Here is a 22,547-nt window from a genome sequence, read left to right as displayed (position 1 = left end):
AATATAATATACTATATTGATTGACAGTGGCTCTCTGAGCTATTTGAGAATAATAACAGAATCTCGTTTAATGCATGCTGTTATATATTAGGCTTATACTAGACCTATGAAATGCTCCAGATTCAAACTCCAAAAAAGCATGCTACTGTTCTGGGTACCTGTTTCAAAGACAGGTATGAAATTTGTGCTTCCATTCATTCTGGAGCATCTTTATGGAAACAAATCAAAAGTGTTGCATAGTCCTACATAATCCTTTAGAACAGGTTATTAAACATTTGCTGGACCAGAACTGTTATGGAAAGGCTGCTAAAGAGAAGTATTTATTGCTTGACACAGAATGCCTAAAACATATCACAAAGAGAACAGAAATGTTAAAAACATGCCATTGTTTCAGTATTAAGAATTCACAATCTGGTGCTAAACATGTTGCAGTATAAATAGAGCCTATACTCTTATCATGCATTATAATGTACAAAGCTCATTTGCTGTACCATATGTCTTCAGAGCTGGCTCTTTATGTTGCATTCCCCTTGCCAACAAAAGTTGCTTCTCTTAAAGGGGATAATTTCTAGAGGTTATGTAATTACCAATCATGAAAGCATCAGACCTAGTTTTGATACTTAGGAGTAAAAATAACTGGAGATGTAATATGTACTATATTTACTATATGCTTATTATAATTGATTGAATATGAAAAGTTAGAAATGCAAAACAAAGAAATGCATAACAAAGACTCTGAACCTTCTCTTGAGTCAAACCTAGGTTATGCTCAAGCAATAGTGGTTCTCAACCTTTCTAATGCCACGACTCTTTAATACAGTTCCTCATGTTGTGGTGATCCCCCAACCATAAGTCTAGCACCAATTTTCCCAACCGAGCTTTAAGCTGATTGGCAGGGATGTCAGAGGGACACCCCCACTGTAAACGCCTGATTGGTTGGATTGTAAAAATATGTTCCAAAGTGCCAGAATAGAAACTTTAGTTCCTAACACTGTGGGAAATTTATATTTTCCCATTGTCTTGGGTGACCCCTGTGAAACAGTCTTTCGACTTCCAAACGGGTGCCGACACCCAGGTTGGGAACCACTGCTCTAGAGTATAACACAGTTGTATAGTTTGGTGTGGAGTGTAAATTCAATGTGATGTACACGTTACCCATAAAAGTGAGACCTTAAATAGTTCAGATGAAATTTTAGGAAATTGCCTCAAGCTTTCAAAATGCTAGAATGTTTCACTAGGCAAGGTAGCTACTGTAATTCTGCAGTCAAAAACCAAGTTACCAACTAACCAACTAATGTCAACCAAGTTACATTGAAAAAAAAATGAAAAATCTTGAGAAAAATTAATAGGATCTTATAAAGCACAGTTTTTCAATTTTTTTCAAGTGACAGAATGTGTTAAAAAAATTCCTGGAATCTCTGTTTAACAGGCAAAATTCTAGGGTTAGAAAATTGGCTACATAGAGGTGAACTTCCCACCCCTTTTTTGTCCTGAGTTCCCCCCTCCTTCAAATTTTGAAACACAGTTTGAAGAATCTTATTATAAGAAACAAATAGTATTAGACTGCAATTCTGCTACTATCATGGTTGTCTCTACTTTCTTAAAAATGAAGAAATTGTCCTGGCAAACAGTCCAGAAACACAGGTGTTACCATAACGCTCAGTGCTTTTGCACATAAACACCTGCTGCAAGTCCTTTTTGTTACAGTGCTGCAGACATGCACTTTTTAAAAAGCGTTATTAGTTATGGATGAACACTTCTTAGCTCTCTTTGATATTCAGTTTTGTCTAGTTCCAATATCCTGCTATTTGTGAAAATAATTATACCTGGAGAAAGACAGCATATTTTATCTTAAGAAAATTCATGCGGAGCATGTTCAAATAAAAGCTGACGTGTGAGATATCAAATCATTACTCTTCTTGTTTGCCTACTGTCCCCAAACTTAACAGCTGACCTTCCTGGATATTGTTTACAAAATTGTACCGTAGGTATGCTTTGCGTAATACTTTGAAAATAGTCTGGGAATTCTTACTTAAAATAGAAAGAGGAAAATAAAACTGCAAGAATCCCAGTGACCGATAAGGTCCCACAGAGTTGGCCTTCTCCAGGTCCCGTCGACTAAACAATGTCGTTTGACGGGCCCCAGGGGAAGAGCCTTGTCTGTGGTGGCCCCAGCCCTCTGGAATCAACTCCCCCCAGATATTAGAACTGCCCCTACCCTCCTTGTTTTTCGCAAACTACTCAAGACCCACCTTTATCGCCAGGCATGGGGGAGTTGAGACACCTTCCCCCAGGCTTTTATATTTTATGTTTGGTATGTATGTGTTGTTTGGTTTTTAAATATGATAGGGTTTTATATGCTTTCTTTTTTAATATTAGATTTATTTATTTATTTATTTATTTATTACTTAGATTTGTATGCCGCCCCTCTCCGAAGACTCGGGGCGGCTTTGTTTCGCTATAACATTGTTTTTATTATTGCTGTGAGCCGCCCCGAGTCTTCGGAAAGGGGCGGCATACAAATCTAACAAATTATTATTATTATTATTATTATTATTATTATTATTATTATTATTAATTCTTCTTAGGCACAGCCAGTAAACCACTAATGCTTGACCTGCCAGAAAAATAAGATGACACAAAATTTGATTATCCAACAACCTCTCAATAAAGCGGTTGTCAGTTAATAACAAGAAGAAGAGTTGGAAGGGACCTTGGAGTTTCTTATCCAACTCCCTGCTTAGGCAGGAAACCCTATAGTACTTCAGACAAATGGTTATTCAACATCTTCTTAAAAACTTTCAGTGGTGGAGTATTCACAACCTCTGGAGACAAGCTGTTTTACTGGTTAATTGTTCTAACTGTCAGGAAATGTTTCCTTAGTTCTAAGTTACTTCTCTTCTTGTTTAGTTACCACCTATTTCTTCTTGTTCTACCCTCAGGTACTTTGAAGAATAGGTTGACTCCCTCTTTTTTGTGGCAACCCCTGAGATATTGGAACACGGCTATAATGTCTCTCCTGGTCCTTTTCTATGTCTAAACTAGACATACCCAGTACCTGCAACCGTTCTTCATATGTTTTATCCTCCAGTCCCCTAGTCATCTTTGTTGCTCTTCTCTGTAGTCTTTCTAGAGTCTCAACATCCATTGGTGACCAAAACTGAATGCAGTATTCCAAGTGTGGCCTTACCAAATGGTATTAACACTTCATGCGATCTTGATTCTATCCCTCTGTTAATGCAGCCTAGAACTGTGTTGGCTTTTGGGGCAGCTGCTGCACACTGTTGGCTCCTATTTAAATGGTTGTCTACTAGGACTCCAAGATCCTTCTCACAGTTACTACTGTTGAGCAATGTACCACATATACTGTATCTGTGCATTTTGTTTTTCTTGCCTAAATGTAGAATCTTACTTTTTCACCATTGAATTTCATTTTGTTAGATAGCACTCAATGTTCAAGTTTGTCAAGATCCTTCTGTATTTTGTGCCTATCTTCTGGAGTGTTAGTTATTCCTGCAAGTAGGTGTCATTTGCAAATTTGATGAGTTCCCCATCTATCCCCTCATCCAAGTCATTGATGAAGATGTTGAAGAGTACTGGGCCTAAAAGAGAGCCTTGGGTTCTCCACTGCATACATCCCTCCATTGAGCACTACACATAGAGTGCAGTTGGATAGCCAGTTTTGAATCCATCTGATGATGTTGCATCCCACATTTTTTACTTTATCTAGTAGTAGGTTATGGTCTACTTTCTCAAATGCTTTACGGTAGTCCAAGTTGGTATTGTTCTTATAATGCAGGAGAAGTTAAGGAATGTAATTTGTGCATTTCTCCTTTTATAATGGAAAAAAGGAAGAGCTGATACAAAGACAATGTCAGATAAAGAAAACCTTAGTCTGGAACAAAAACTGGAAATAGACAAAGCTTCTCAGACAAGATCCCCTTAGATCTCACAAATTAGTTTCCTAATTTGGTCCACTTCAATACCTTCTCACGAAGCATCAACTGCCAGCAAGAAAATCAAACCCAAATCACTCTTACTGACTTAGGGTGAGTTGGTACTTGACAAGTGTAAACAAGTTTAGTTATCTGTCAACTTTTTGAAATAGGATATTTCTGAACATAGATTCATTGTTCAAAAATGTGTTAAACTCATGTCCAAAAAATAGATTGACTGGTTCAAAGCAGCATAAAAGAACACAGAAACAACTGGAAAACTCCCCCTACAACTTCATCTTGTCCATTTCCTCTGCCTCTGACCAGCCAGAAATGTAGACATGGGATAATGTCACGTTTTCTTGACAAGTTAATTGGAAATAGGCACCACAGGTGATCATGCAGACAAACGTTTTTGACAGATAGGATTTGTAGAATATCTAATGAAGCCATTACGTATGAAAGAATTGTGGTGACTGCTATAACCACCTGTCTCTAAACATTTCTGGCCACCCAGTATATTCAGACAGAGTGAGTATACTCCAGATCCTTTCAATTAAATGTTGCCATCTTGTAGGAATGAGGAAGCATGTTTTCTCTGTGTCTAGCCCACTGAAATAGCATTCCTCCGTAGATATAGAGGTTGCAGAAGCCCCAACAGGGTTAAGATGTCTCTGTCATGTTTCAGACACTTTTCTACATATAGTCTTTGATTTATAACTAGACATTTAACAACTGTTCAAAATTACAAGAGTTTTAAAAAGCTATTTACAAACAAGTCCTTAAAGTTATGACTGCCTCCCATCTCCCATGGTCATGTGATTGAATTTCAAATGCTTAGCAACAAGCTCACATTTAGAACTGTTTGCAACATCATGCAATCACATGACTATGATTTTCAATGAATTTTGACAGTTTTAGTAAAAGAAAAAGTCTATTCAGAAGAATGGATTTGATTAACAAATGTAATTGTACATGTTTACAGTTATAAAATCAACCACATAACACAGGGGTGACAAACTCGTGACCCACAGACCAAATGCATCATGTGCTGGCCACCCCCATCCCCAGTTTAGCGAAGGGTGGAAAGTTGATGTGTCATAGGAGTTTGACACCCCTGACATAACACCTCAACCTATATCCACAACAACTTACAACTAAAATTCCTATTTTCACTGCAGTCATAACTCAAGGGCTATGTGTACTGTTGTCTTTTTTTCCCAATTTGTAGACTGAAGCAATAGAAAATCCACCTATAAAGGAGAATCACTTTCAATTAAGCAGCAAACATGTGTGACTTGAACACAGCAAAACTATGTGACATGGCTCACTTTATTTCAAAATAGTCCATTTTGATTTAATTTTCATTTCCAAAAAAAATTGCGTATCATATAGAAAGACTATTGAAACATCAGGTCCTAGTGCAAATAATCCTCAAGAAAAAATGGTTCTTCTATTTACAATGTGCATAAACTATATTTATATTTGAGAAACGTGCATTAGAAATACAGAAGTCACTCCTACCTTTTCTAAAATGAAATCTCTCAAATTGGGATAGGAATGGAATGAAGCAGACTTAATAAATGGGAAACCTAAAAACTGAGCAAAGTCAGAGTTTGACATACCTAATGTATAGCTATAACTAGCAGATATGTCTGAAAAGTAGAATACTTGGTTTATTGATTTAAAAATAAAAGGAAACTGGTTAATAGAAGAGAAGGTACATGAACATATAAGCATAATAGATGACATTGACGGACACTGCATTTGAACTATATCACAGAGAATTTATAAGTGAAAAATATACATGTATTGTACTAAAAACAAAGAAGTCAGAGTCAAGACACAGTACAGACAGAGTATGGTGAAACAAATTGGCTCCAGATACACAAAGGAATGTTTCCCCTTATCTATTCAACCTATATGTTGAAATCACATTAAGAGAAGCTGGATTGGAAGAAGAGGAGTGTAGTTTTAAAACTGAAGGAAGAAACATCCATAACATGTTCTTTGCTTATGATACTAATGCTGAAAATGCAAAGGAATTACAAGGCCTACTAATAAAAGTCAAGGAGTATAGTAAAAAAAATAAGATTTTTTTTAAAAAAAATCAAACAAATAACAATAAGTAGCACAACAACTCTTAAAATTGATATTTCCTTGATTAAGATATTGAAATGGTAGACAGCTTCTGCCTTTTAGGATTAATAATTAACAGTAAAAGAACAACAGTCAAAAATATATTTCAAACTAGCAGTTGGCATGGAGGCCATAAAGAAAAATGGAAAAGTAATTCAGACAGCTTGATGTGTTTATACCCACAAATATCAAAATAGTGCAAATAGTGGTATTTCCCAATCTATGGAAATGAACATTGGATGTTACAGAAGCAGGTTAAAGTTAAACAGTAAAAACGTTTTTGAACTTTGGTTTTGAAGAAGACTCCTGAGAATATGTGGCCAGCCAAGAAATCAAATAAATTGTTCATCAAATAAACCAACTCACTTGAGTCACAAATAAATAATCTCATTTCAGGCAGATTATGCAAAGACCTAGTTTTGAGGCTCTGATTCTGGAAAAGGGGGAAGAAAGGAAAGAGGACAATCAGTAACAAGATGGATAGACTCAGTTACAGTGAAGATGTGCGTAGGTAGAATTAATTCGATTAAAATGAGTGTCCTTCCCAAGCTCCTCTTCCTTTTCCAGACAATTCCAATAAACCCAGGTAAAAATTTCTTTAAAGAATTAGACAAGGTAATATTAAAATATATATGGTTAGGTAAAAAAGCAAGAATCAAATTAAAGGCATTGCAAGATGTGAAGGAAAGAGGAGGTCTGGGTCTACCAAGATGTGAAGGAAAGAGGAGGTCTGGGTCTACCAAATTTTATTACGCAACATAATTGGTATGGGTCAAAGAGTGGATCATATTAGAAAATAAACATATATTGACAATAGAAGGGCACGCCTATCTCTGGTACGGAAGAGACAAAACTCATACATATTTCAAAAAACATATACTGTATTACGAAATTCTCTTATCCAAATATGGAAAATAATAAAACAACAACAATATACTAAGGTACCAGAATGGGTTTCACCAATAGAATTAACATATCATCCAAATTTAATCGGGCCTCACAATACAATTAGATATAAAGAATTATTAGATCAACAAATGAATATAAAAACAAAGGAAGAATTGGAATATAATGGTAAGAAATTAGATTGGTGGACATATCTACAATTAAAAGACGCATACCAAAAAGACAAAAAGGAATATGGTTTTCTGGTGGGGAGGGGTGAATTGGACAGGACACTATTAAAAATGATGAAAAATTAATCGGTAAAATATATAAATTTTTGATCTGTTATGAGACAGAAGTGGAAATTGTAAAAGAGAATATGATAAAATAAGATCATAAGCTGGGGAATGAATTTTGGCTACACAATTAAACTAGAAAAATGGGAAAAATTATGGATTAACAATTGGCAGATGACAAGATCGACCGCATTCAAGGAAAACCAATTAAAAATGTTCTACAGGTGGCACCTATCGACAGAAAGACTTGCAAAAATGTCCCCAAAAACCTCTCCAACATGTTGGAAGTGTAAAAAAGAAAGAGGCACGTTCTACCACCAATGGTGGACATGCACATGGAATAAAATAACAAATTGGTTAAAAGAAATAGCAAATGAAGAAATCGGGGAAAAAGCCAGAATTATATTTATTGGGTATTTAATAAAAAAACAGAAAAAGAAGTAAGATACCTAGTTAGACTAGGTGCCAGAATAGTATATGCCCAACAGTGGAAAACAGATAAAATACTGGAAGAAAACATAATAATTTAAAAAATACTAGACTGTGCGGAGATGGACAGGCTATCCAAAAGATTACAGGGAAAAGAAGAATCAGATTACTATAAAACATGGGCAAAATTTTATGATTGGCTAAAAGAAATAAATAAATAAAAACTTATGCAAAGCAACACGTCAAATAAAATAATTCAAAAATTAATATTATGTAAAAGAAGTGTAATTCTCTGATCAAATATCCCAAAAAAAAATACAGTGGTACCTCGAGATACGAGTTTAATTCGTTCCGGACCTGGGCTCTTAAGTCGAGCAGCTCTTATCTCGAACGACTTTTCCCCATAGGAATTAATGTAAATAATTTTAATTGGTTCCAGCCCTCAAAAAACTCACAAAGTTAGTCTAAATTATGCAGAAAGACATGTTTTTAATGAAGAAATGTACATGTACATATAAATGAATAATGAAGTTTCTTTCACTTAACTTGTAAACTTTCTTAAACTTTTAAATTTACATATGTTCAACTTCTCTGCCACCCAATCCTGTAGGACAGAGGTCCCCAACCCTTTTTGCATCAGGGACCGGCTTTAAGCGATCAAGAGAGGAATGGGTGAATGAATGGACGGAGGGTGGGAAGGAAGGAAGGAAAGAGGGAAGGGACAGGAACAGAGGAAGGAAGCAAGGAAACTTATGAAAGGGGAGAGTAAGAGAGGAATGAATGAAGGGAGGGAGGGAGGGAGGGAAGAAGGTGGGAAGGAGAAAGAAAAGAAGAAATAGAGGAAGGGAAGGTAAAAGAGAGAAAGAAAAAGAGCAAGAAAGAAAGAAAGAAAGAAAGAAAGAAAGAAAGAAAGAAAGAAAGAAAGAAAGGGGGAAGGGACAGGAACAGAGGAAGGAAGCAAGGAAACTTATGAAAGGGGAGAGTAAGAGAGGAATGAGTGAAGGGAGGGAGGGAGGGAAGAAGGTGGGAAGGAGAAAGAAAAGAAGAAATAGAGGAAGGGAAGGTAAAAGAGAGAAAGAAAAAGAGCAAGAAAGAAAGAAAGAAAGAAAGAAAGAAAGGGGGAAGGGACAGGAACAGAGGAAGGAAGCAAGGAAACTTATGAAAGGGGAGAGTAAGAGAGGAATGAGTGAAGGGAGGGAGGGAGGGAAGAAGGTGGGAAGGAGAAAGAAAAGAAGAAATAGAGGAAGGGAAGGTAAAAGAGAGAAAGAAAAAGAGCAAGAAAGAAAGCTGCAAGCACCCCCCCCCCCCGAGCCCCCCAGGCCGGCTGCAACCTTTTAAAACATGCGCGCTGCTTCGCAGCTGTCTCCTGAAGCCAAACGCGGAAGTTAGCGTTTGGCTTCAGGAGACAGCTCCTTGGCGCTTGTATCTCGAATTTGGGCTTGTAAGTAGAACAAAAATATCTCTCCCCTCCCAGCTCTTATCTCGAGTTGCTCTTAAGTAGAGCAGCTCTTATGTCGGGGTTCCACTGTAGTGGGGAAACTTTCATTTCCCAAATGTTGTATATATATGTTTTTATGTATGTTTTTTTCCTTTGTCTTGTATGTCACATTTGTAAAATAAATAATAATAATAATAATAATTAAAAAAAGAAGATGTGTGTACCTTTGGAAGACCTCAATGATGAAGTTAGAGACCAATCATCATAGAAAAAAAACCTCATCTACCTGGTCACTAGGAATTAGCAGTAATGTGGTGGCAAATAATCAATCAATATTAACATTTATTCAAAAAGCTACAACAAAGAGCATGAAAATTTGCTCAGGTGCAAAATTAATTTTGTGGCATGCATAATTTTCTTCTCTGGTTTTCTTTCCTACTTTCAGAAAATGCTGCATGGACAGAAATTTGATTCCTCCAGAAAAATGTGTTCAAGAAATAAATTTTTTGACTGAAATAGTCTTATTTGAATTTTGATTTTCAATCTTAGGTCTGAAGGAATATTCAACAAGAAGTACATAGAATGATACTCAGCTGTGAAATGTTTGATAATTCTACCATTTATCAATCAATAAAGTTAGAATATATAACAAATCATTTCACGTGGAAAAAATTTCCTCAGCATTTAAAAACCCATATTGGGGCAATTGAATAAGTTCTTGGCATTGTTATAATATGTGTTTTATTACTACTTCATTGTTTATAATATTTTATATTATTTAAATGATTTTTATTTCTATAAGCAATCTATAGAATACAATACAGATAGTTTTATATCAAAATATTTTAAGTAGACTCCACAATACATTCTTTATCAGCTGTAGCAGGTTGTTAAATGTCTATTCAACTTTGGCAAAATTAGGTCTTAATCAGAAACAAACATCTACTTATAGTTCCCACATTGTTGTGTTCTCTTAATAAGGACACTATTGTAATAAAAACATGCAAAATGATTACTTTCACTGATGAAAATGGAAGCCAGTAAACATTATGTTGAGAATCTATTTTCCTTACTGCTTTCTATCAACTATATACAAAAGAATTTATTTAAATATATCAAACAGATTGCCTTGTAATTTTATATACTGTACAAGTTTTGTGTTTTGTTGCAAGAACATTAGTCTTATGTAATAGATGCTGTTTCACATTTGGGAAATATTATGCCAAAGTCTAAACTTAGATTAGATTAGTTTAATATAAGCATTAAAGAACTAGCAAAATTAATTAAAACAAACTCTATGTAGCAAACACAATTAAATAACATTTTCTGGTTGATTATTTTAGAAGCAGTTATTTAATTTCAAAGCCTTTTTTCCTTCTTCTTTTTTTAAAAAGGACACAATATTGGCTTAGATATAAAGGCAATGCAACTGATATTTCATATATTGAGACTTTTCTAGACTTTAAACAAAATACCAAAAGAAACTTTTCTCTTTTTAATAATAAACAGGATGGCCTTCATACATTAGCTTTCCAAAAGAGTGATATTTTTGGTAAAAACATGCTTTGAAATTAAATTATTATTTTATATAGCATGTCTCAAAAGAAAGCATTGCCAAAATCTAGATCTGAGAAAGAAAGAGGCAAGTCTGGTAAATGAGTTTCAAGTAGAGTTCAAAGCTATAATAAGCCTGCAACTTCTCTGATTTGATTAATCACTATTTAATGAATGAAGGACAAAGAAGTCTAATTTATATTATGTTTTCATGTCTCCATGACATGGGCAGACTTGAAAATAATCCTTCTAATTTATGCCCATATGTGAAACCAATGTAAGGAGTAGGGTTTGGCCCTAACTTGCAGAGGGGGGTCACTAGACAAACATTATTCTGCTATTATAAGCTATTGTGCTTAGCCTTAATGGAACTCACAACATATTTAAATGTTTAAAGCTAGATTACAAAAAACCTCTGGTTTGCTGTTTTAATAGTAGGCCTCGAATTGTATTGATATCAACTTTGGACACATTTGATTGTCCTTGCAAGAAAACTTCCAGGCATTTCAAAGATAGTATTATTCGTGATTATGCAGAATGTTTTACAAAACATTAATTCCAAATGCTTTAGAACTTAAAACTGCATTTTCAAGCATCTTGTTTTCCAACAGAACACCTGCGTTTTGAGAGTTTGCTGTGGAAGAAATTTCAATTTCTTCCAGCAGTTTGTTGGTTTGTTTGTTGATTGATTGATTTGATTTGTATGCCGCCCCTCTCCGTAGACTTGGGGCGGCTCACAACAACAATAAAACAATTCAAGACAAATCTAATAATTTAAAAACATTTAAAAAACCCATTATTAAAGCAGACATACATACAAACATACCATACATGAATTGTATAGGCCCAGGGGAGATGTCTCAATTCCCCCATGTCTGACGGCAGAGGTGGGTTTTAAGGAGTTTATGAAAGGCGAGGAGGGTGGGGGCAGTTCTAATCTCGGGGGGAGCTGGTTCCAGAAGGTCGGGACCGCCACAGAGAAGACTCTTTCCCTGGGACCCGCCAAACGACACTGTTTAGTCGACGGGACCCGGAGAAGGCCAACTCTAACTGGTCGCTGGGATTTGTGCGGCAGAAGGCGTTCCCGGAGACATTCTGGTCCGATGCCATGAAGGGCTTTATAGGTCATAACCAACATTTTGAATTGTGACCGGAAATTGATCGGCAACCAATGCAGACTGCGGAGTGTTGGTGTAACATGGGCATACCTTGGGAAGCCCATGATTGCTCTCGCAGCTGCATTCTGCACGATCTGAAGTTTCTGAACACTTTTCCAAGGTAGCCCCATGTAGAGAGCATTACAGTTGTATTTTAGGTGTTCATGCCATTCCAGATATCTGTTGTTATTGGCTAAGGCTCAGCAGAGGTTGGAGAATATGAGGAGTAGAACTTATCAGCACCAGTAGAGCTGTTCTGGACTTAATTACTTTTTGTGAAAAACAAAAAAAGGACTCCTAGAAGGAGTCTGAAGTTGGGTTGGACTCACATTCTTCTATTGGATATGCTGCTTTGCAGGTGCTAGGAATGGGTGAGGGAATTATCTTGGCTTTGAAGGAATGAAATAGTATTGGTGTATAGAGCAGAAAGAAAGGGGTAAGCCTCCTACCAATGAAATCCCACTAGACTTGCTTTGCAAATCAGCCCAGTAAGCTTCAAAAAGACATTTGCTTGTCCCACACTGCAAGAACTCATGCTCTAGAAAAAATGCCCCAACTCAGAATTAAACATTGGTTTGCTCTTTCTTAGTATACATCAGTTTCATGATATTATGATGGTCCATATTCTGGATGATGGAGAAGCTTCAGAGGCCTTTCCTGTTATAATGGCATCAAGCAAGGGTCTGCCTTGGCACCGACCTTGTTCATCATAATGTTTTCAGCCATGCTGTCAGATGACTTCCAGAACAGTTCCTTGTGAGTGAGCCTGAGATACAGGACCCATGAGAAACTATTCAATCTGCAAAGTCTCCAGACTGTCACCAAGATAAAGCAAACTGTGCTTTACCTGTGACCTCCTCTTTGCTGGCTGTGCCCTGAATGCTGGATCAGAGCCGCAAATGAAAGCCAGTGTGGACAAATTTGCAGCAGCATGTGGCAACTTTGGTCTCTTTATCAACATAAAGACCGAAAGGATGCATCAGCCAGCTCCAAAAGCCAAATACCAAGAACCCACCATTACAGTGAAGGACAAAAGGATAATTTACATACCTTGGCAGCACTCTTTCCCACGCAGTGACAATTGACATTGAGGTCAACTGCAGAATTGCCAAGGCAAGCTCTGCATTTGACAGATTATTGACCAATGTGTGGGACAGTCATGGAATAAACCTTGCTACAAAGCTCAAAGTCTACCGAGCAGTAAGTGCTAACTACTCTGTTGTATGCCAGTGAGACTTGAACTGTAAATAGGAGACACGCTAGACAATTGAACCACTACCACATGACTACCTCCGTAGAATTCTGAGGATTCAATGGTAGGATAAGGTGCCAGACATATAATTTAGTTTAGTTTAGTTTAATCAGATATGTATGCCGCCCCTCTCCGCAGACTCGAGGCGGCTCACAGCAATAACAATACAATATAAAACAAATCTAATATTTAAGTTAATTTTAAAAAAACACCACAAATTAAAACCAATCATACATACTAGCGTACCATGCATAAATTTTATAAGCCTAGGGGGAGGGAACATGTCAATTCCCCCATGCCTGACGACAGAGGTGGGTTTTAAGGAGCTTACGAAAGGCTAGGAGGGTGGGGGCAACTCTGATATCTGGGGGGAGTTGGTTCCAAAGGGTCGGGGCCGCCACAGAGAAGGCTCTTCCCCTGAGTCCCGCCAAACGACATTGTTTAGTTGACGGGACCCGGAGAAGGCCAACTCTGTGGGACCTAACTGGTCGCTGGGATTCGTGCGGCAGAAGGCGGTCCCGGAGATATTCTGGTCCAGTGCCATGAAGGGCTTTATAGGTCATAACCAACACTTTGAATTGTGACCGGAAACTGATCGGCAACCAATGCAGACTGCGGAGTGTTGGTGTGACATGGGCATATTTAGGAAAGCCCATGATAGCTCTCGCAGCTGCATTCTGCACGATCTGAAGTTTACGAACACTTTTCAAAGGTAGCCCCATGTAGAGAGCATTACAGTAGTCGAGCCTCGAGGTGATGAGGGCATGAGTGACTGTGAGCAGTGACTCCCGGTCCAAATAGGGCCGCAACTGGTGCACCAGGCGAACCTGGGCAAACGCCCCCCTCGCCACAGCTGAAAGATGTTTCTCTAATGTGAGCTGTGGATCGAGGAGGACGCCCAAGTTGGGAACCCTCTCTGAGGGGGTTAGTGACTCCCCCCCCCAGGGTGATGGACGGACAGATGGAATTGTCCTTGGGAGGCAAAACCCACAGCCACTCCGTCTTATCCGGGTTGAGCTTGAGTCTATTGACACCCATCCAGACCCCAACAGCCTCCAGGCACCGGCACATCACTTCCACTGCTTCGCCGACTGGACAAGGGGTGGAGATGTAAAGCTGGGTATCATCTGCATACTGATGGTACCTCACCCCATGCCCTTGGATGATCTCACCCAGCGGTTTCATGTAGATATTAAATAGTAGGGGGGAGAGGACTGACCCCTGAGGCACCCCACAAGGGAGTAACCTAGAGGTCGACCTCTGACCCCCCACTAACACCGACTGCGACCGACCAGAGAGGTAGGAAGAGAACCACTGCAGGACAGTGCCTCCCACTCCCAACCCCTCCAGCCGGCGCAGAAGGATACCATGGTCGATGGTATCGAAAGCCGCTGAGAGGTCAAGAAGCACCAGGACAGAGGTTAAACTCCTGTCCCGGGCCCGCCAGAGATCATCCATCAGCGCGACCAAAGCAATTTCCGTGCTGTAGCCGGGCCTGAATCCTGACTGCTGAGGACCTAGATAATCGGCTTCTTCCAAGGACCGTTGGAGCTGGAGCGCCACCACCTTCTCAACAACCTTCCCCATAAAGGGAAGGTTGGAGACTGATCGATAGTTATTGAGAATGGCTGGGTCCAGGGAAGGCTTCTTGAGGAGGGGGCGCACAAGTGCCTCCTTGTAGGGATCCGGGAAGGACCCCCTCCCCAAAGAAGCGTTGACAATCTCCTGGACCCAGCTCCGTGTCACCTCCCTGCTGGCCAAAACCAGCCAGGAGGGATACGGATCCAGTAAACAGGTGGCGGAACTCACAGCTCCAATGGCCTTGTCCACTTCATCAGGTGTCAAGGTGGACAAGTACGTGCCCCAGTCACCTCAACTGACTCGTTGTCAGTCGACTCTGTATTCCAATTAGAATCGAGGTCCGCTCGGATCCGAGCGATTTTATCAGTGAAAAAGTGTTAAAATCCTCGGCACTACTCTGCAAGGGCTCCCCAACTCCCCCCTAATTAAGAAGGGAGCGGGTCACCCTAAACAGAGCGGCCGGGCGGGATTCCGCTGATGCAATCAAGGCGGAATGATACGCGCATCTTGCCGCCTTGAGCGCCACTTTGTAAGTCTTAACATGTGCTCTTACAAGTGTTCGATCGGATTCGGACTTACTCTTCCTCCATCGCTTCTTTAGACGTCTCTTCTGGCGTTTCAACTCCCAGAGCTCCTCGTTGAACCATGGAGCTCTATGGGGTCTAGTGCCGCGGAGAGGTCGCAACGGCGCAATTCGGTCAAGAGCCTCTGCTGCAGCCTTGTTCCAGGCCTCAGCCAGAGACTCTGCCGAACTGTGTACGAGTGTATCTGGAATAACCCCAAGCGCCTTCTGAAAACCCTCTGGATCCATCAGGCGTCTGGGGCGGAACAGCTTAATCGGTTCCGCCTCCCTGCGGGGAAGGATTGGAGCCAGGAAGTCAAACCGCAGTACAAAATGGTCCGACCATGATAAAGGCAACACTTCTAAGCCCCTTAGTCTCAGACCATTACTTAGTTGCTCAGAGAGGAATACCATGTTGGGTGCATGCCCCCCCTCATGAGTCGGACCCTGTACTACTTGGGTCAGGTCCATGGCTGTCATGGTGACCATGAACTCCTGTGCCAGTCCAGAGGTTTCACCGAGCGACGGCAGGTTAAAATTTGCCCTGCCTCCCAGACAATAAGTCTGGGGAACCCCACCGCCAACCCAGCTACCTCCTCGAGTAGCACAGGCAGGGCTTGTGACACGCAGCTGGGAGGCAGGTATGTGAGAAACAAGCCCACCTGGACCCCTAAGTCCAACTTCACCAGGAGGGACTCGCAACCCGCAATCTCTGGAGCAACGAGTCTACGCAAGCCAAGGCTCTCCCTGGCTATAATAGCCACTCCTCCCCCCCTTCCCTGGAGTCGAGGCTGATGCCATATCTGAAACCCGGCTGGGCAAATTTCAGAGAGAGGGACTCCTCCCTCTGGGCCCAGCCAGGTTTCAGTAACACATGCCAGGTCGGCCTCCTCATCCAGGATCAGATCCCGGATGAGGAGAGCTTTATTTACCACTGACCTGGCATTGAGTAGCAGCAGCTTGAGCCCAGGCCCAGAATTACACTCATCACCAGCACCCAGGATTGGGTTCACAGAGCCAGAACAAGGGATCGTTATTAAGCAACGATCTCTTGTTCCCCTGGAACGGCTAGCTCTGTGGCCCCCGCCATATAAGTCCTCTCTAGAGCAGGCCTGCCATCAATTCCCACCCTGCTGATGAAAGCCCAGACATGCTGGACAGGCCATGTTGCAAGGATGCCAGACCATCGCATCTCTAAACAGCTCCTCTATGGTGATCTATCTAAAGGAAAGTAATTGCACGGTGGACAAAGGAAGCGATATAAAGACACATTGAAAGCCTCCTTCAAGTCCCTTGATATCGACACTACCTCTTGGGAAATCCTGGCACAAGATAAAAACATAGAAACATAGAAGATTGATGGCAGAAAAAGACCTCATGGTCCATCTAGTCTGCCCTTATACTATTTCCTGTATTTTATCTTAGGATGGATATATGTTTATCCCAGCCATGTTTAAATTCAGTTACTGTGATTACTGTTGGAAGTTTGTTCCAAGCATCTACTACTCTTTCAGTAAAATATTTTCTCACATTGCTTCTGATCTTTACCCCAACTAACCTCAGATTGTGTCCCCTTGTTCTTGTGTTCACTTTCCTATTTAAAACACTTTCCTTCTGAACCTTATTTAACTCTTAACATATTTAAATGTCCCTCCTTTCCTTTCTGTACTCCAGACTATACAGATTGAGTTCATTAAGTCTTTCCTGATAAGTTTTATGCTTAAGACCTTCCACCATTCTTGTAGCCCGTTCAATTTTGTCAATATCTTTTTGTAGGTGAGGTCTCCAGAACTGAACACAATATTCCAAATGTGGTCTCACCAGCGCTCTATATAGCTGGATCACAATCTCCCTCTTCCTGCTTGTCATACCTCTAGTTATGCAGCCAAGCATTCTACTTGCTTTCCCTAGCACCTGACTGCACTGTTCACCCATTTTGAGACTGTCAGAAATCATTACCCCTAAATCAGGGGTCGCCAACTGCGGCCCTCGGGACAATAGTTTGCGGCCCCCACCTCAATATCAAAGTTTAATGTTAGTGCGACCCAAGTTTGCTACGAATGGCACTTTTCAGTGTTGTGTGCAGAGCTGAATGAACCTACCAATCATGGTGGGGTATATTGCTCTCGGAGGCGGGACATCAGCCAGGCATATTGCAAACTTGCGCCATTACCCCAGGTTCAGAAGCGGAGGCGGAAATTGCTACTCAGCAGGACAGAAAAAAAGCGGAAAAGACGCATCGGTTAAAGTTCAGCCGCTAAACACTGAAACAGTGACACCAAGTAGAATTATATGATAAAAGTTGATGATGAGCCCAGACAATTTCAGGAAAAGTGGGAAGTGCAATATTTCTTTGTTGAGCACAGGGGCATCCCAACATGTCTTACTTGCACAGAGAAAGTTGTGATGCAAAAAAAATACAACTTGAAACGTCATTACACAACTAGACATGCCGAGGAGTATGCAAAATACTAGGGAGAAGAGAGAGCAACCCGGGTTACTAATCTTAAAACATATCTACTGAGGCAACAAGATTTCTTTAAGAAAGCAACCAAAGAGAATGATGCAGCAGTCGAAGCTAGCTACGTGGTTAGTGAGATGATTGCTAAAGCAGGAAAGCCATTCAAAGAAGGTGGATTTGTAAAAACGTGCATACTACAGGCTGCAAGTATTGTCTGTCCAGAAAAGAAAGGTCAGTTTAGGAACATCAGCTTTTCTGCCAACACCATAGCAGAGCGCATTTCTAACCTGTCAAGTGACATTTATGATCAACTGCGTGAGAAAGCAAAATGTTTCAGTGTATACTCAGTCGCTCTTGATTAGACCACAGACATCACCGACACTGCCCAGCTCGCAATCAAGGTCCATTAAATGTTAAAGAACTGTTAATAGACATTATTATTACAGAATCTGAATAATAATTACATTTCTCTAGTCAGCAACTATATGTGGTTTCATCAGTCTTTTGTATCTGCTGTATTATTATTATTATTATTATTATTATTATTATTATTATCATCATCATCATCATTTTATTTATTTATTACTGATTTATTTATTTTCTTATGAATTTTTCTTATGAATTATTTTCTAACACAAAATAAGATTAAAAAATAAAGACAATTGATAACACTGGAATGTTTTTGTAAGAGCTTTTCTTGTGGAAAACCTGATGTGGCCCAGCCTCACCCAGACTCTACCTCCAGCGGCCCCCGGGTAAATTGAGTTTGAGACCCCTGCCCTAAATCCTTCTCTTCTGAAGTTTTTGCTAACACAGAACTGCCAATACAATACTTAGATTGATTCCTTTTCCCCAAGTGCATTATTTTACATTTGGAAATATTAACTGCAGTTTCCATTGCTTTGACCACTTATCTAGTAAAGCTAAATCATTTCCCATATTACAGATGCCTCCAGGAATATCAACCCCATTGCACACTTTAGAGTCATTGGCAAATAGGCAAACATTCCTACCAAACCTTCCCCTATATCACTCACAAACATATTAAAAAGAATAGGACTAGGAACAGACCCTTGTGGCACACCGCTTGCAACCAGTCTCTGCTTAGAATACTCGCCATTAACAACAACCCTCTGATATCTACGCTTCAGCCAGTTGCAAATCCACTGAACTATCCAGGAATCAAGTCCAATCTTCACTAATTTATCTATCAGTTCTTTATGTGGAACTATATCAAAGGCTTTGCTGAAGTCCAGATAGGCAATATCTATGGCACCACCTTCATCCAACACCTTTGTGACATAGTCAAAGAAATCAATGAAATTAGTCTGACATGATTTGCCTTTAATAAAGCCATGCTAATTTGGGTCCGATAAATTATTGGTTTTTAGGTGCTGATTTATCCTCTTTTTGAGTTGAGTCTCCATCATTTTAACTATAACTGATGTCAAGTTAACTGGCCTGTAGTTACCAGCTTCTTCTCTACTGCCCTTCTTGTGGATAGGCACAACACTGGCCATTCTCCAATCATCAGGAACATCTCCTGTTAAAAGGTATTGGTTAAACAAATCGGTCAGGGGGGTAGCAATCACAGATCTGAGTTCTTTAAGAACTCTGGGGTGGATTCCATCTGCCTATCCATTGCCTTATTTATCTTTAATCGTTCAAGTTCTTCTAAGACATCAGCCTCTGAGATCACTGGAGCTGAATCCCTACAGATGGAAGCAATGCTATATCCATCCACAGTATTATATTGTAAGCTGTCTTCGGAGAAAACAAAAGTAGCTATTCAAATGATCAGTGATCTCCTTATTCCTATCAATGTATGTATTATCCCCAGTACTAAGCTTTGTGATGCTGCAGTTTTTCTTCTTCCTATCACTAATATATCTGAAGGTTTTATCCCACTTCTTTACAGATTTGGCAATTTCTTCCTCTTTTGATGCTTTAGCAGCATATAATATCTGTTTCGCCTCCTTCTGTCTCATTTTATACACCTCTCTGCCAACTATACTTCCAGACTCTTTATGCCTCCTATAGGCAGACTATTTTTCATTGACTCATTGACTTTTCATTTATTATTTTCATTGACTCATTGACTTTTCATTGATTCATTGACTTTTTTAATTGATTTTTTTCATGGCGCATGCTGATCCACCAAGGCTGCCAGACATGTGAGGACAGATGAATCATGGCAGAAGAGAAGCATGCACTCCGCAAAGCCAGAGCTGCAAATGTTGCGACAATGGGACCCAGACATGTCTGTCCAACATGTGGCAGAACATTTTGTACCTGTATAGACCTTACCAACCACCTGCGGACACATTGTGGACTGTTAGATATCAAGGTCCTTTTCCAACATGATGGATGAACATCAGTGGCAAGGACACAACAGAATTACACAAACTTTATCACACGCAGAAATTATCCAGTGGGCATACTGGGAGGAGCAATTAAACCAACATTAAGGTGGATGCAGATTACTTATATATCATCAAACCTCCTTTAATCTGAAACAGTAATCTGAACACTTGTTTTTCCTCCATCCTGTAAAAAGATTGGAAAATTGATTTTCAGACAAGCAGTCTATCATTCCCCTAGCAAATTATAGATCAGAAACATGGTTCAAGACAATCAAAACAGTCATTGAATTGCTCTACTTTCTGTTTTTCTGTGGTATCAATAGTACAGCCTTTTCTATATAATTGAGTGCTGATGACTGAGACTACTTTCTTCCTTCTCCTCCCATCTTGTTTTCCTCATGAAGTAATCCTTTGACTAAAAGCCACAAGAATTCTGTTGCAATCTTTCCCAACTAACACATTATTTTAAAAGACAAAATTTTTCATGAGCTGCACCTCAATCCAGCAGTTTCAGCAGTTCATCAACTGACTGTATCTGATGAAATGAATTCATCATTTCAGCTCATACCTTTTAATAGAATGTGTTAATAGGAGAAGGTCCTACTAGACTCCTGATTTATTTTGCCATAAACTAACACAGCTCTCCTCCTATAATATCCTTTGATTGTAACTTTGCAAGCAGTACTCTCATATTACTAATCCTTATAAACAACTTCTAGGAATATTTTTAACAAATATTAGAATGTAATGGTTTTTAATCAATGAATAACTATGCCTGAAGCTAGTGAATATATATATTTCATGCATAAAACATTTGAGGAAGGAAACATTAGGAATGAAACTGACACTATATATGTTACATTAGCCACACTTTATTCTATCTCCACACCCTGACTCACTTGGTAATGTCTATTAATATAAAACATATGACATAATGTCATCACTCTTTCTTTTTCTATTAGCCACAGCCAGTGAAGTAAAGCAGGGATACATACTGATGTCGTATCATGCATTTTAGATTTATTAGATGCTACAGAAGTGTAGCATGTGTGCCACTGTCATAACATTCAATTCCAGAAAGGCCTATTGTGCTCTCAAAAAGCAAAAAAATATGGAGAAATAAAACCTCAAGATAGGAAATCCAAAATAAAAATGTGTTGAGTAAAATACTTGCATGGGTGAAATAGAATAGAATGCGATGGAATGGAATGGAATAGAATAGAATAGAAACAGGATGAAGGGACTTTGGCGGTCTTGTAATCTAACCCCTTGCTAGGCAGGTACTCTATACTATTTCAGACAAATAGTTATCCAATCTCTTCTTAAAAGCAATCACTGTTGCAGCATCCACACCTTCTGGAGGTAAGTTGTTCAACTGATTAACTGTTCTGTCAGGAAATGTCTCCTTAGTTCTAGGATGCTTCTCTCCTTGATTAATTTCATCCGTTGCTTCTTGTCCTGTCCTAAGGTGCTTTGGAGACGTTGACCATTATCAAAACTATCATTCACAGTTTAATTTTTAAATGAAAATGAAATGGCAGCATATAAATTTAATGAATAAATAAATGAATGTGTTGACAATCTCATATTATGCACATATTCATGTATTTACTTGAAATGTGTTTTGCTTATAGAATAAGCAAAATTGCTTTCCTATCCTTCTTAGAAGAATGTGAAACAAAATACAACCAAATTACTAACTATAAATTTATTTATATAGAAAAATCTTAGGGCAATGAGATAAGCGGCATATGAATTTCATAAATAAATAAATAAATTTCTATTTAAAAGCTTTTATTTATTTCCATCCTTCTGACAGCAATTACACAGGCAAAACAGGGATAATTCAGCTAATCTTACCAAAAAGGAAATTGTTCTCCTTTTGGCCAAATTTGTTACCTTCTCTTTAGCACTAATCTCTTCAGTCCTATTTATTTTAAAATAAACTACTTCTGATTTATGGGAGAGTTTTAAGTAAATAATAAATAGATTATGTGCCATAAGGTCAATTTTTTACTTTATTCTTTTACTTTATAGCTATCATAACAAACATTTTTATAAAATGTGTCTGAAGTCTTATTTCTAGAAAGATAACATTTCTACCGAAAGGTACAGTTATTTGTACTCCTTTCTAACTTTGTGATGTTTTTCAATGCTTATCTCTACAATATTATATTCTCCACTTTAGGATTTGTAAAATACTAGACAATCTATGGCCTGTTGGTAGGGGTAGGCTCTAGCTGGAAAGCTAAATTGGGCTCGCCGCCGCGGCTCATGAGTGCTTGCGGGGCCAGCGCGATTTTGCTTCTGCACCTGTAGACATAGGAAAATTGTGCACGGAGCCACAGGTGTGCCCGTGTTTTGTCATGTGCGGAAGTAAACAAACCTCGCCGAAACACAGGCACACTTGCAGCTCCGTGTGCGATTTTGCTATCTCCACCGGTGCAGAAGCAAAATCGTGCTCACCTTGCAAGCACTCACAAGCCATGGCGGCG

The 22,547-nt window shown here is 39.3% G+C and overlaps 1 protein-coding gene across 3 annotated transcripts in view; it reads right to left on the bottom strand.

The window, feature by feature from the left end:
• Positions 1 to 22,547, bottom strand: part of SATB2 (SATB homeobox 2) — a 167,642-nt gene that overhangs the window by 102,086 nt on the left and 43,009 nt on the right. The gene's annotated exons all lie outside the window — the stretch shown is intronic.

This window comes from Erythrolamprus reginae, chromosome 1, assembly GCF_031021105.1.
Source record: "Erythrolamprus reginae isolate rEryReg1 chromosome 1, rEryReg1.hap1, whole genome shotgun sequence".
Lineage (NCBI taxonomy): Eukaryota > Metazoa > Chordata > Lepidosauria > Squamata > Dipsadidae > Erythrolamprus > Erythrolamprus reginae.
Note: the sequence above shows the minus strand (reverse complement) of the source record. Positions and strands in the feature narration are given on the sequence as shown.